The sequence below is a fragment of the Haemorhous mexicanus genome, chromosome 2, assembly GCF_027477595.1.
Source record: "Haemorhous mexicanus isolate bHaeMex1 chromosome 2, bHaeMex1.pri, whole genome shotgun sequence".
NCBI classification, from domain to species: Eukaryota; Metazoa; Chordata; class Aves; order Passeriformes; family Fringillidae; genus Haemorhous; species Haemorhous mexicanus.
In genome coordinates, this window is record NC_082342.1 from 7749145 (window position 1) to 7764944 (window position 15800).

Sequence of the window (15800 nt, forward strand, 5' to 3'; positions counted from 1 at the left end):
TAAATTGTGACCTTGACTCTGGAAGTTTATGACTGCTTTGTACTTAGTCTTTGCTTACAGCATCAGCAGTTGGCACATCACAGGTAGTGCCCATTCTCTTTTGAGTCTGCTTTGGCAAAAGAGGTCATCACAAGTGTCGTGGTTTGAGAGGAAGTTAGTTTTTTCTGTATTCTCACCCAGAATATCCTGTCAAGAGCTGTATTTAATTTTTAAGTTAAAATAACTCTTGCTCTGATCTTAAAACAGAAGGCCAAATTTATCCTGAGTGAAATGCCTACTAAATTTGTTTTACTGTGGATAAGTTTATTTCCCTGTGTCAGATTTCAGCCTAAAGCAATTGCTTCTGAAAGTTTATTTTGTGATGTCTTATATGTGTTTCCAGAAATGTTTCTCTCTGTAAATAATGCCCAAAAGCTGTTGTACAACACAGCACAATACCATTAAAATGTTGACTCTGTGAATTTGAAATATCAATGGACAATTGATGATAGAACAATGGAAGAGATTAATTTATCTTTAATAATATTATGCTGTTCTTCATGTCTCTCAGACCCACACAAAGTACTGAATCAGATTTTTTTCCATTATTAGCACTATAAAATTTAACTGATACCTGCACAAAATGTACTCGTATAATACACATCAATCACAGATGCTGTGATCTGAGAAATAATAGTGCTAACTTGGCTTGGAGAAAAAGGCTACCATTTGGTAAGTCGTGTTCTTTTATGTCATTTATGTACTCAGGACGTTTTTACCCTTTAGGTTTTGTTCCTAAGCTGCAAATAGGGAAAGAAATGAAAGGGATGGGAGGAAGAAAAGATAGAAATTATTGTGTTCATATCAAATGCTAGGCTAAGAAAACCTCTCAGCGAATTGTTTGTAAGATGGACTAGCTACAGGGTTGTAAACTAATTAGGATATAATTAACACCATTTGACAGGACAGTTGCTACAAAAAATTGTATCTAACCTTCATTGCCTAATGCATTCTGCACTACTGATCAAAATTACCATTTAAATTCAGCTTGCTGACTTCCCTGCCAAAAGCCCAATTCTGTTTCCAGAACTTTGCACATTCTTATTAAAATGAGATTTTTTTAATGATATATTTTTTCTCTTTTCCTTTGTTACCCTTTTGTAATTCTCAGAACTGTTTCTCTTTCCTTTGTGTACCAATTACAGTTCTCCTGTTGATTTAGATGGCAAACAGATAGAACCCTGGTATAAATCATCCACTTCTTCTTCATGAATGGCTTTTAACTTGCCTGTTATCCATTCTGGTTTTGTGGGTTTTTTTGGTTTTTTTTAAAGTTGTGCATTCCTCTTGTAGTTTATATATAAGGTAGTGCAAGTTGTTCCCCATGCACCCAAGACCTGAGGATCTTACTCTCGTTCCTTAGAAGCTGAAACCTGAACCAAGCAAGTGCTGCACATTGTTGTGACTGGCTGGAGCAGGTGACAACCTCAGCACAGCTGGGATATTGAAAGAAGGTAAGTCAGGAAGCCCTTTAAGAAGACATGAAGCAGGAAGTTAATGATCTCAAGCTAGGAACACTTTGTAGAGAGCTTTCAGGGAGTGTTGTAGTCGTAAATGTGAACAAGGAAAAGTAACTGTTAGATTGAAACATGGAGAGAATCAAAGATATTCTGGCTCTAAATCTAGTAACAAGGACCGTGATGTTAAGACTGTTAGAGATACATCTTGACCCACAGGAGAATCCCAAGTTGCCCAGAGAAGCTGTGGATGCCTCATTTCTGGCAGTGTTCAAGGCCAGGTTGGATGGAGCTCTGAGCAGCCTGGTCTAGAGGAAAGTGCCCCTGCCCATGACAGGGGAGTTGGAACTGAATTATTTTTCAAATCTCTTTCAACCCAAACCATTCTATGATTCTGTAGTATAGAAGATGAGATGGGCTACCTTCAAAAGGGCCAGAATGGCCTCAGTCTCCCTCACACCCTGTGAGTTGCTGTGTGCATGCCTTGAAACCTCTCACAAGATCAGAGTGCTCCAAAGGACCAAAAACTTCACTGCCAGTGGTCCAGAACTGCGGCATCTCTGCCACGTCCAACTCAATTCTGACTCTTCAACCCAAAGATTAGGAAAGCATTAGATGTTGAGTTTGTACACTCTAGCAAGATGGCAGCCTTAATTGCATAAAACATTAATATAATTAATGCCTTCAGTTCTTGTTTGAAGGTTTTTTCTGAGAGAGGACAAAATCCTGAAGTGACTTTTAAATTAAATGACAATTAAAAAGTCTATGTTAAGAGTATACAAATTACTGCATCTGTAAGGTGATAGTTGCCATGGTAATATTTGATTTTCTATTGACTACTTGAGTAAACAGTTTCCAAAATCCTGTTGACAATTTCACACTGGAAAATAACCATTTTACTCTGCAGTTCTTATTACATGCATTTAGTAAATATCACCTTTTATTTGTGATATTAGAAGTGTTATTTTTTTTTAATCTCTGTTCTTATTCAGATTATAAGGAAAGATCAACCAATAGTCAGAAGTAAAAATGTAATCCACACTGGAGTGACCTCTTTTTATCCTGTTGAAAACAGAAAGTTATGCAATGCTCCCAAAATGTCTGTGCTTACACTTTGTGTTCCATCAAAACTATGCATCACATGTCACTGGGTATTCTGGGCTTGGATTTTTGATCTTACTGGTGATGATGAAGGCTTTTTCCTTACTTTTATATCTGATTTCAGTCAGCTCCCCTATAATTTTCTTTTTTAGGCTGAAGCTGTTGTGGAAATTGCCATATAACTGTGTTCAAGTTTCACCTCTGATGTGCTCAGCTTGTCTGCACTCCTTAGGCTTCTAGAAAACAGTGACAATTCTTTTCAATTTATTGGAAGAACCTTCCTGATAAGAGCAGTGCATTCTAGAAAAGTTCCTTGCTGTTGTGGTGTTTCAGAAATATTTCTAAAGGAGAGAGGGCATTGGAAATTGCCATTATTATGTCAGTGTTGATCATGCTTCTGCAGCCAAAAGTATTTCAAGTTTTTGAAGGATATTTGTTCCTCAAGATCACCATATGTCTGATGTCACTACTACAGCGCCTTTCATTTTCTAGATAAGTAAAAAGACTTGAAGTTTATAAAAAATATAGCTGGAATATTAACAGGTGTGCATTATTTTTGCCTTTTTAACAAAACCATGTATTTCTTTTGCTGATTAATGTCATCAGCAAAATGAAGGTCACTCAAAATGGGTTATGCCCATTTATGATTATCTTTCTCTTGATTCCAACAATAAATAATGTGAAAGCAGCAAGGCATAATAACTCCTTGTTTTATTCTTTAGCTTCCTTTATTAATTCTTGGATGCTGATCATCCTCTCTGTTCAATCAGTATGATCACAAAGGACTGGGAGCATTTTGATTACACTGTCCTATCACTTCCTAATATTTTGTTTTTTACAAAACTATTTCTCAAAAGGTTTGGGAAAAGGTTTTGGCTAGAAATACCTTCTGTCATAAAGATTATTTTTTATGCTGCAGTTTATAAAGATATTTAATATTTTTCCATTTGGGGGGTTATTTTTTGAGCAGCAAAACTCGAACTTTTTAGTTCTACTGAACAAAAATTAATAAATTGTTACTCACATTTATGTGTCATATACTTGGTAAGAAAAAATATGCAAACATATAATTATGAGATATTTGTAAAATGGAGAAGAGAGACCTCTACAGTAAGTTGAATTATCACCTTGTTAAGTGAATATTGCTGAAAATTTTCCCTGAAACAAATGCACATACACATCTATAATTTCTGTTCTCAGGTCTGCTATCACTGCAGTTGTCAGAGTCACAAAATGTGCTCAGTATCTGCAGCAATGTCATATCTCTGGCCTACATGTGGTGCAGTGTTTGACTTTGTTCTCTTCAGGATACCTGTCATCTACAAAGCAGACAGCCTGCAGCTTCCACAATCTGGCCATTTTTAGATCTTGGCAGTGCTCTGAGAGAGCTACTTATTCGCAGGACGTACTTGTCATCTTCACCAAATCTTCATTTTTTTGTATTTTCAGAGCATCACAGGAAACAACAGAGTGGAGTACTTCATAATCTGAAATAGACCTTAAGATACATTTATTTGGAGCTGTTTCACGCAGCTCCTTCAATATTTGTTTGTATCCAAAATAAAGAAAGATTCAACTGGCTTCTCTCTCTACTTTCCTCTTCATCTCTGCTAGAGTTCTGCTCTTTAAACCTTAGCATCAGTTTTTGCAGCTAGCAGAAAAGATGATACTTTCAAAGCCTAAGCAAGTCAAGTCCAATCAAAGGATGCAGGACAATTCTTCAAAGACCAGGATTTACTAATAAGATTCATAGAAGCCAAAGCTAGAGTCATTTGAACTAAATCCTGCAAACATAGAAATACTGGGTTTTTCGGAAAATATTTTGCATTTTCACAATTAATTCCTACTGCAAGTCTGGTATGATACTATGACGTATATATGTTTGATGCATATATTGTAATAATACCATAATACCATTATGTGTAAAGTCAAACAGGTTCAATTTTTTTCGTTCTGTGAAAATCTTCGTGATATCATAATGTTACAAAACTACAGGCCAGACTTTGGTTGGCTGATTAGGAATGAAAAGGAAAAGTATACTTTATAGAAGGTGTATAATTTTATATAAAGTATATAATTTTTTAATAAGGTGTATTATATATACACACATGTATATGTGATGCACAGGGGAAAAAAATCATTCTTGTTTTCTGAATATTTATTGAAAGACAAGATCTTGATTATGGCTTCAGTAATAGAAATAAGAAATATGCTCAGTGGAATGAATATGCCTAATACCAGTGTAGGGTTATTTTCCAGCCAATGGAAAAATGAGTTTCACTAGTACAAGCTTCTTTGTAACAATTTCACAACAAGAAAGTCGAGGAACCTTTTAAAAATGCAGGAGATTTGAAAGTCAGATCTTTGGCCAAGTGTGCTTATGAAAACAGCTTTATATAGAAACTGCACTGAAACTATTGCTACACATCAAATCAGTTATAGATGTTTGTAGAAAGAATTATTCAGATCCCTTAAAGAATTTAGGCATCTAATGATTTTGAGGAACACCAACTGAGATTTTCAAGGTTCTTTAGAACGTTAGATACTTTGTTCTCTTTTGCTTCATCTATTTAGTCAATTTTGGAAGGGGAAGAAAAAGCAACAGATATTTTAAAGACTTAACAAAAGAAATCAATGTAATTGCTGTTGATGACGACACTAATGCAGTATTTTTCCAGAAAATTTTTTTTCCAGAGTAGAACTAATCTAAACTACAACTCCTAAAAGATTTACTCATATGGTTTAAGGACCATATTGCACTTTTGTAATCATATATGTGTTGGATTATTTTAATAATGAAAATATGCAATTTAAAGAAAAAAAAACAAACAATAGAAGAGATCATGAAAGTTGAGGGTGAGTCTGAGATTTGGACTAAATTTTTCTATACCATTGAACAAAGCAAACTGGCCTTAATACAATACTTTTATCTATAGAACAGAGACTTTGAAAGCAAAACTGGTTTATTTCACACAGCAATTTAACTCAGTTCAAAGACAAATATGATTTTTTTGCAGAGCTCGGGTGCAACCAGGTGTTGACAGATGAAACAAGTCTTTTCATTTTTGTTTTACTACCTGCTGTAGTAGTCAATTATTCATGATCATATAAAAAATATACCGTAATTTTTAGTAAAGCCCATAATTTAATGTTAAGATTTTAACCTTTCCCCATATTATTTTCTTCCTACAGTTTTCTGAGCATGGTTCTTAACTCTTCCAGCTAAACTCCACAAGGTTCAAGTGCAGACACCCAGAATAAGCATTTCTCACATAGATAACATTCATTCTGCCTTTTTGAAAAGCTTCTTGAACTTTAGAACTGCCCTCAGCTTTCTTCAATAGATTATTTGTTTCCCTTATTTTTCTACTTACCATTTCTAATTTTGAAAGCTGCAATTAAAAATCAGTTTGGCATTTTAGCAATCAGAAGCAAACAGGCAACTCAAAGAAGACATGAAGTTTAATATGCTTAGAAACTGTGCAAAAAACGTGGCATTTTCACTCTGTAGAGGAAACCCAGAGTTTGATAGACTAGAAGAAAGAATTACCAATACTCTTTTTGCTGTTAAGTTTCACTAGAGAACTATAAATGTTGAACAGAGTGTTAAACAGAAGGTGGGAATTTGAGACCAGTTTTCAGCAGGTTTTGTTTAAATTTGTCAAAAAAATATTCTGCAGAAGGTATTTGGCTTGCATTTGGCAGAGTGAGAATTCAGGCACTACTTTCACATCACATGGAGGCAATAAAGATAAAAATGAAGGCAAAATTACATATTATATTAAGATCCAATTTGTAAATATCAAACTACCCATATGGGTTCCTTACTTGTCAGTCCTTTCATCTGTAATTTACTCCTCATTCATACTTTTGGACTACTCTGTGTTTAACACTGTCAATTAGTAGAGCTTTTCAGTTTAGCAACTTTAATTAAACTTCTGATTTAACAGTTACTGCAAAGATTTTTTAGATGTAAGAAAACAATTTATTTTACCAAAAGAATCCAACAGTTAAGAAAATGAGAACCTGAAAATATTTTGCTATTCTGGCTACAATTCAATAGCTACCTATCTAGAATATAGTATAGCCTCTTACATAACACTTTTGGTATTTTTCTCATACATATTATTATAAATGCTATCGGTACCTAGACCTCACTGGTGGTGATAATCTAAGTAAGGCAAGATGATTTTTTAATACCCACAAAGAATTGTATTTAATATTTTTATCTTCCCAAGGCTATGCCTGGAACAGAAATTAGTACTTGATCTCAGACAAATTGCATTAAAGCAAACGGGATCTTGAATAAAAATAATATTATTTAAGTTATAAAATGTTCTGCTTGAAAATGTTTAATCCAAATGACTTTTTTTTAGTACTGCCAAGAGCAATACACAGATATTTGCAACTTTATTATTGAATTTCTGCTTAAAACTGAATAAAGGCAAATGCTCTACTGCTTTTATAGAGATTACATTTAAATCCATATGTATGCATATACAGACCTTTATGGTGTTGTCATTCTGCTGCACAGGAGTCTATTTGTGTAGGGAGAAAGGGTAAGTGGGACTTTCATCAGTATTTAAGAAGGTCAGAATATGCCAGTTGTTTCCAGCAGAAGGTAATAGACTGGCATGGGAGTTGGGATTGATCCAGTGATCCATAGGATTTGCAATAACAGTGCAGCAAATATGCCAGGCACATACAAAACCCAGAAACTTTAGTTCTACAGGCTCTGTCATGTAGCAAAACTTATAAGGGCTCCTTTTAATGGGTCAAAATATACATTTATGGGTAGTTAAATTTTGTTTAACTGATATCTCCTTTAAAACTGAGTAGCCTGGTAAGAAAATTTGCGGATATACACCCCAAATATCCACAGAAAATGACTCTGATTTCTTAGTGTGTAGGAGATTCATCAGAAACCAACAACTTGATCTTAATTTCTTTATGCTGTGACCCTTCAACACCCTGTTAAAAGGAGAGAACCTTAGAAATAGCTTAGAAAAAACTCCTTGTACAGTAAGCTTCCCACTCAGCAAACTACATATTTATGTTGTTTTTATCTGGAAATTCCCCTCTCCCCAGTCTGATGTCCATGGGGCTGCCAGCTAATGTGTGCTCCAGTGCTGATGCCTCAGGTTTTACCTCTTATATTTTCAGGTTCTGTGCTGCTTTAGTGTGCAGTTCTGAGCTTCCTGTTAAGGTATGGTGAGCTCTCTTCACAGAGTAGGCAGATAAAACAAAACCTTCTCTAGCTGGGGACCAAGGACAAATGATAGATATTTCAGTCCAAAGAGCAGAAGCAAGTGGACTGAAGACAGAAAAACAAGAAGGATGGGACGTCATGGGCTAAAGCTGTAATTGGACAATTAACTCCAATATGCAAGTGGACCAGAACTTATAAAAGTGAGAGACCCTGTGACCAGTCATCCATTTTTGTGACCATTTTGGGTGTAGCCCTGGCTGGGCTCTTGTGCTGCCCAAGGTGAATCCATTGAGGCCTTCCAATAAATCCCTACTTTAACTTTGTGTGGCCTCTGTTCTAGGTCAGCCTTCAAGGCAAGTGTGGCTTCTCTCTTTTCCCAGGCTAGAAGAGCCTTGGTTCTCAAGAAATCCAAGAGGAACACACAGCATGAAAACCCAGACGAAATTGCTTTCATTTAGCACCACTGTGGTAGGTTCTATATGGCCTCAGTGCATGCAAGGTACAGAAGAGTTTTGAAGTCAGCTTAAGCCCTTTTCTAGGGGCTAAAATAAATTGCAAATAACATCAACTGCAGCAACATATTTTTCCCTTAAAAAAAAAAAAAAAGGGTTCTTTTTTCCTCTCATGGGATTTTTTTTTCCAAGATTGTATATAATGTTTTCACTGAGAAAAAACATTCTAGCAATTTAAAGGATTTCCACTACCCTGTAATAAAAGCAAGAGAAATAGCCTAGGTGCAGAGAATTTGACAGCTTCTTTATTTGGGTAGTTTTTGTATATTTGATTTTTGATTTGTTTGGGTTTTGTCCTGGTTTGGAGGGGTTGGTGTTTTGGTTTTTTTTTGTTAGTAAGGCATATAAAGCTAAAGAACTAAAGCTCTGTTTTTGCCTTGTTGACACAGATAAACTTTCATAAATGCAAAAGTAGATAGGATTAGGCCAAAGCTGAGTATGCAATGAACAGGAGCAGGGCCAGCTCAAGGTTAAAATAGTGTTACCTTAGAAGTTTTTTCAAAAACCATTTCAAATTGGTAGCATGGTTTTATGAAGATGTATAAATTAAATATTGTTTCAAAAGTAGTCATTATTGAAGATCAGTATAAAAGGAAAGAATAAAAATACAAGAAATTTGTCATGGGTATATTTAGTATATTACATTATATATATATATATTCTGTTCTATGTTTTTCTTATGTAATCTACTGAATGTGACCATGTGCAAAATGTGGCTCTGGTTGATTTCCTGGGATTTGAAGCCCCGTTTATGTCAGGTTATGTACATCAAAATTTTTGCAGCACATGCCCTTCTGGTCTGACATAATCCTAGCTTACACTTAGTGAATGACTATCCAAACATCTTTTCCTGAGCTGCTTCTGAGAAAAATTTCTGCATTATTTTTAATTGGGCAAAGTACTCAAAATAATTCTGGAAATACATGTGAAACACTTGAGAGAAGTGGGCTTTAACTGCTAACAGTACTAAGGCATTTTCAATAGCTGAATTGCCTCATACATTCACTTCTATATAATTCGTTTTAATTTCTTAGCATCAGTCATCTCAGTTATTAAAAAAAAAGTAATTACTTAGACTACAAAATTAATAAACTGAGATTATTAAATTTAGGTTGTTTAAAGCTTTGTAAAGAATCACAGGAAATATCTGCAACATAAATAACTTAATAGTCATAGGTGTTATAATTAAATCACTGTTTTATTGTTCAGGCATGCTGAAATATCTTTAGGACATTAAATTTCATGTATTGGTTCATGATGTGTTGCCTCAGTGTTCCTTTCAATTCTGTCACTGATTTTGAGACAAGATTAAAAACAGGTGAGGTGGAAGTGGCTATACATACATTGGATGTTTTGCAATCCTGAAATCTACCTCTTGAAAGAATTATGAGAACAGATAAACAAAATTTTCATATTGTTCTCCAGTTCAGAAATTTTACTCAGCACTTAAATTGTCTTGTTTCTACAAGCTGTGGCTTGTTCTAGTAGTATTTTAATTGATTTAGTGCACAAAATGTCCAGGGGTGGTCAAGATTTTTGACTTTAAGCAAGTTAGATGTCACAACACAAGAACAAAGTATGGGGAACTTTTATATTCTAACTAATTAATTAGGCAGCACAGATTGCTTGTCTGATTATTTCTTATTCTCTGACAAGTAGGAGGTCAAAATGGGAACAATTTCAAGTGAGGATATGGATTATTTATTCAAGACAAATTCAACAACAACTTCGATATTTTCCTTAAAATTCTGCAAATGTTTTTTTTTTAAGCAAAATTCTGAGGAATGCAGCAAGGGTAAGTGAAAAATTGATATGGGAAGTAATTATTGTGACTGGCTTGCATTATGAAAACTCGTGAGAGCAATTGTCATAGAAAATTTTATGAGTTTACCTTTCTTTTGCTTTATCAGGTAGCCAATACTCAATGCCTTTGCATTTCCATTAGGAAAATACAGTATGGATTAGTTGTCTTCTGATATAAATGAGTGTAATCTATAATAATGCAGAGGAAGCTGAACAAAACTCAGCTTTTCTATTGAATTGCCTGCTTGTTTAACTTTGCTGAAATTATGCTGGCTGTTAATTTCTGCTCTCCTTCTCTGTATTTCTGGTTGCTTCTTATGGTCATTAATGCACTTCCAGCTATCAGGATGCTGCCCTTGGTATTGCAGACCATCCAAACTAATTCTTTGGTCCTTCATCTTATTTTCTAACAAACCAGGCAACCTCACACAGTAGCCTTCTGTTCTTAAAATTACTGTCAGAAGAACTGCAAATACCTAAGCCCACTGAAGCTTTAATGATAAGCTGCAGCACTGAATTTAAGTGAATCAAATACATGTGAGAGAACAAATATATATATACACAGAAAGAAAATCAAGGAGAAAAATCTCAATAGTATGGAAACATTCTTGGAATGAAATTGTAACTTAGTTTTGCTTCAAAATTTCAGTATTTCAAGCTATTTCAGTTGCTTGTTTTCCATTTCTCAAAATAAACCATATAATGGTTAAATGACAGAATCCATCATTCGTGAAGAAGTGGCAAATTTTAAACTGAATTATTAAACTACTTGCTTTATTTAGTAATTTTGAACTTAAAGCAGCAACTTAAAAATTATGCCAAATGCCATATTGTCACAACTCCTGCCTTTTCCACAGTTCCACCAATACTTTTCTCTCAAGAAGATCTCCTTTGTCATATTTTATTATCTCTTTCCCCTGGCAATGAAACTTTGAAACTATTAATGGCTTAGAATCACTTAATTGCCAAAGAGGGATCTTGCCAAATACATTTTGAAAAAGCTGAATAGAGAGAAGGCTAATTAAATTATTTTTATAATGACTTGGAGAATTCCTGCCTTTTTTCATGAGCTCCCTTACCTGGTCCTACAGATGTCACTCTTTGGATTAATGCTGTTTCTGTGTATTTTTCACACTCAGAATTGATGTAGATTTTCCAAGATTGAGGGATTGGGGAATGGAGGTTGTGGTCCTTCCATAATAACTCCTTTCTGCCACTCCTTACTCCTCACAATTTTTCCCAGCTCCAGTGTGGGTCCTTCCCACAGACCCCAGACCTTGGGGATAAACCTTCAGGAAAAATCAGGACAAACTTTCAGGAAAAAGTTCCTTCAGGCCACATTTGCTTCAGGTCCCATCTGCCTGCTCCACCACACAGTCCTCCATGGCTGCAGTGTGGTTATCTGCTCCAGAGGCTGCTTCAGCATCTGGAGCACCTCTTCTTCCTCCTCCTCCTCTCACCTTGGTGCTCTCAGGGCTCTTTCTCACACTGTTTTTTGATACCTTTTCTGCTTATCCAGCATTTTTTCATCTTTCTTAACTATGTTTTCCCAGCAGCGCCACCTGTTCAGCTGATGTCCAATGGCACATCCATTGTGGATTTGGCTGTGTCTAGGACAGGGCAGCTCCTGAAGTCTCTCACAGATGTCACCCCTGCAGCCCCCTTGCTGCCAACACCTTGTCACAGACACCTTGCACTTGAATACATCATCCCTCTTTTCTGGTAGCACTTTTAAGGTTTTTGCAGTGCTGGCTTCCCCTCTCCAAATCTCATATTTACTTTCAATCCATCAATAACCTAATTTAACGTTGAATCTTAGTGATTAGGCTGAAAATGCCCTCTTTGAAGCTTGTAATTGTGGGAGGTGTGGGATTTGCTGCACATGTGACAAGCTGTATGAGCTGCATAATATCATTTACTATCCCTCACTGGTAGAGGTAATTCCTAATTCTCCTTACTCTAGGAAAAAAACAAATTTAGGAGATGCAAGCTTCATTATGTCCTGCAATAATCAATATTATTTTAAGAGCAATGAAGCTTTTTTGTAGTTTGTTTTTTGTTATAAACCAGGAACCTCTGATGAATCCTTAGGCTGGACATGAAGGAATGAAAATGACATTGTCTCTGATGCTGAATGCTATTCCCTGCCTACGGGCTCCCAGGGCAGTGGTCACAGCCCCAAGCCTGTGAGAGTTCAGAAATGTTTGGACAAAGCTCTCAGGCACAGGTTGTGACTCTTGGGGATGGTTCTGAGCAGGACCAGGAGTTGGCCTCGATGATCCTTGTGGGTCCTTTCCAATTCAGCATGTTCTGTGATGCTGCAATACTATTTAATAAGTAGCTTGTGCTAATAAATATTATTTAGTTCTCTTCCTAATCCATCAGATATTTATCAAACTGGACTGTGTGCTGCGAGACTTAGCCCAGTGATTTTATCTCATTTATTGGAGTAATTCTGCAGTGATGGAGAGTTACTCTGTGCCTCCCTGCTGCAGCTCCTCAGTGAATGTGCACCTGGGCAGGAGGGAGGCACATTAAAAATAATATTCCACTACTGTGCCCCTGGAAATAAAGATCAATGGGAGTTCCAGCAGAGTAATGTCTCAAACAGGCTTTGGAGGAAAAACTTTGCCTCGCTTCGGGTGAGATTAAGAGGCTGCAGAGGATGCACCCTCTCATTAAACATGAAGGAAATGGTGCCTCAGCTTTATGCAGCATATCTATTTTGTATGGAAATGCATAATGAAAACTTCCAACTTACATGTGGGATTTTGAGTCACAGAGTAAATTACTTGTCCAAAGCCATGTAGCTGAAACAAAGAATTGTGGTTGGATTTTTGAAAATGTGAGCCAAAATCTTTTTCTGTGTTCTATTTTTCAAAACAAAACCCCAAACCAAATCAAAGCAAGAACTAAAATGCCATTGATATTACAACAGAGTATGAATATTACAAACCCATCAGTTATTGGAATTAACTTCAACAACTATTAAAATGTACACAGATTTAGACAGTCATGCAAATGCATATTTTTGTATGTATTTGTGTTGAAGTAGGAAAAAGCTCAATAGTGCTTGTTCCCTGAGGTTTGACCTGGACTTGTTTCTAATTTATGAACCCTAATATTTAGCAATTTAAAGGCTAATGTTGTTTATAGATTTTGAATGCTAATAATTCTTTTTATTGTATAAATATGTATTTACATTGGAAAATCTTTATGAAGCTGAATTAAAGGCAAATGTAAATATCTGGGTTAATTTTTTGCACATTTTCAAGCACATACCGAAGTGAAGAGCAAAATTGGTCATTATGAGTACATAGTGATGAAAAATGGCTAGACACAATAAAGGATAATTTCTTTGGTTTCCACAGCATAATGGAGTATGAATCATATTTAAAATTAATGACTGAGAAGACAGATCATGATTTGAATGTCATCAGCAGCTATTTTACTCCTCCCTAGAGCTGCAACAAGCCTTTTATGAGAGATGAGTTCCTGCAAACAAGCCCTTCTAAGCTGTCTGGAAGCTCCTAATTTATAACAGAGCATTAGAAAATGCTTTATTTTTTACTTTTTTCCATGCTTGGGGTAAGAGTAGTAAGCTGGGGACATCACCTTACTGTCCAGCAAGTAAGGTGCAGTTGTTTTTTTGCAAGTAATTTTTTCAAACATAACTTTTTTGGGGGGTGATATTGGCAGTACATGTCCATGCTATTGTTTCTATTTAAGTGAACATTTGAATTCTGTTACTGTGTATGTGGGGTAGACATTAAGCAGAGATAATGAGTCATCAATGAATCTTTTTCAGGAAAAAGGCATCCTGATGGTTTTTTATAGTGCAAGATATTGAGCAGAAATAAAAGGGGAAAATCAGGGTGGTTTTATACTTCTGCATGTACCTGAAGTATTTTTATTTTTCAGCATCAGCAACAGTCCTATATTGAAAGTTAAAGTCTGCTATTGGAGATCAAACTTTTACTAAAAGATGAAGCACACCTTCTGTTTCAAAGGACAGCAGGTTAGCCCTCACCTGACATTCAAACTTTGTGTTTACTGGAGCTGGTGTGTACTTTCAGTTCACAGGTTGTCCTTAAGCTGCTGGAGTTATTACAGAGGTGTATTACCTTTCATTCCACCCACCAAATCTCTCATGGCTCATTTGGCCTGCACAATGATGGTCTGCGAGATTGTTTTCATTTCTCAGTAACTTATATCACAGAGTATCTCAGATTTAGCCATAACTCTATTTTCACTGACAGGCTCCTCTCTCCTCTTCCTTTTGCAGCTGGCTCTTGAGGAGAGCACTCATAAAGCATGGACACTTAGGATCTCTGTTTACAGAACCTGCCAAATTGCACCTTCAAATAGGCAGGAAGGCAGGATCACACGTTGAAAGCAGGCAGTAGAATGGTTTATTTTTACAGAGATAGACCAGGAGGGTTACTTTCATGTATAATACCTAAAATAATAGTAGGACTTCTGGTTTAGTGCATCATTCTTTATGCTGCACTGTCCTATTTGCAGTCTTGTAATGTCAGAAAAACACTTTCCATTGTATTTAGGTTCTCTTATTTTATGGCAACATGTAGAAAGATACAGAAGCAATTCTGCTAAAGGTAGCTGAAATTTTGTTGAAAAATGTTCCCCTTCACATCATTACATTATATTGTTTTGCAGGAGCTGGAATGAGTACAGTGAAAGTTGAGAACTCTGGTGATCTGTAGCTTGGCAACTACAACAGTAGCCTGGGATCTGGAAGGCACAGATATGCTCAATTTATTGCTCTGCTGAAAAAAAAAATCCAACATCTGGGGATGTATATATGTGTATATATATGTATATTTTTATATATATATGTGTGTGTGTGTGTGTGTGTGTGTGTGTGTGTGTGTATATATGCATATATACATGCATGTGCATGCACACATAAATATATGTATTTTATATATGTGTGTCTATGTTATAAATAAGATACATACAGAAATAACAATAAGATACATACAGAAATCATCTCCCTGCATGCTACTTTTGTACATTTCAGGCCACAATGTCCTGAATGCTACATGTCAGGATTCTGTCATCTTGATAAATACATTCTAAAAGAAAAAAAGAAAGTATTTGAATATACCTCACTCCTAATATTTTGTATCATCTTCTTGATAGGCTTACTTCTTATTTAGTTGTGAAGAAAAGCTAGGTGTCAAAAATTAGAATTCAAAAATGAAAAGTGATTGCTGTCTCTTCATCAATTATGACATCATTTTCCATTCTCACTACCAAGGAGTCTCATGAACTACATGGAGTAATGCCCTCTGCTCCTGGTGACTCCTCAGTTACCAAGGCACAAGGATTAAAGGGAAGTACTCATCTTTTTCACATCTTGTGAGGGATGCTAACGTTGGGAAGTTCCTGGGAACATGAATAAATGGAAGTCATCCTCTGCTGTTCAAAGACAACCAGTGGAAGTTATAAAACTTCTTCTAAAGGTAATTGCCTCTAGGCATTTCTCTGTTGCACTTTTTATTTTGCATGAGCCACACCTGATACAGTATTGTGCTGTGTAGGAGTGGTTCTGATGGCTTAGAAATGCAACCCAAATTATGTATGAACAGCTAGTTCCAATGCTCATAGAAACACATTAGAAAAACATTACACAGAAGCTATAATTTGAGATCCCAA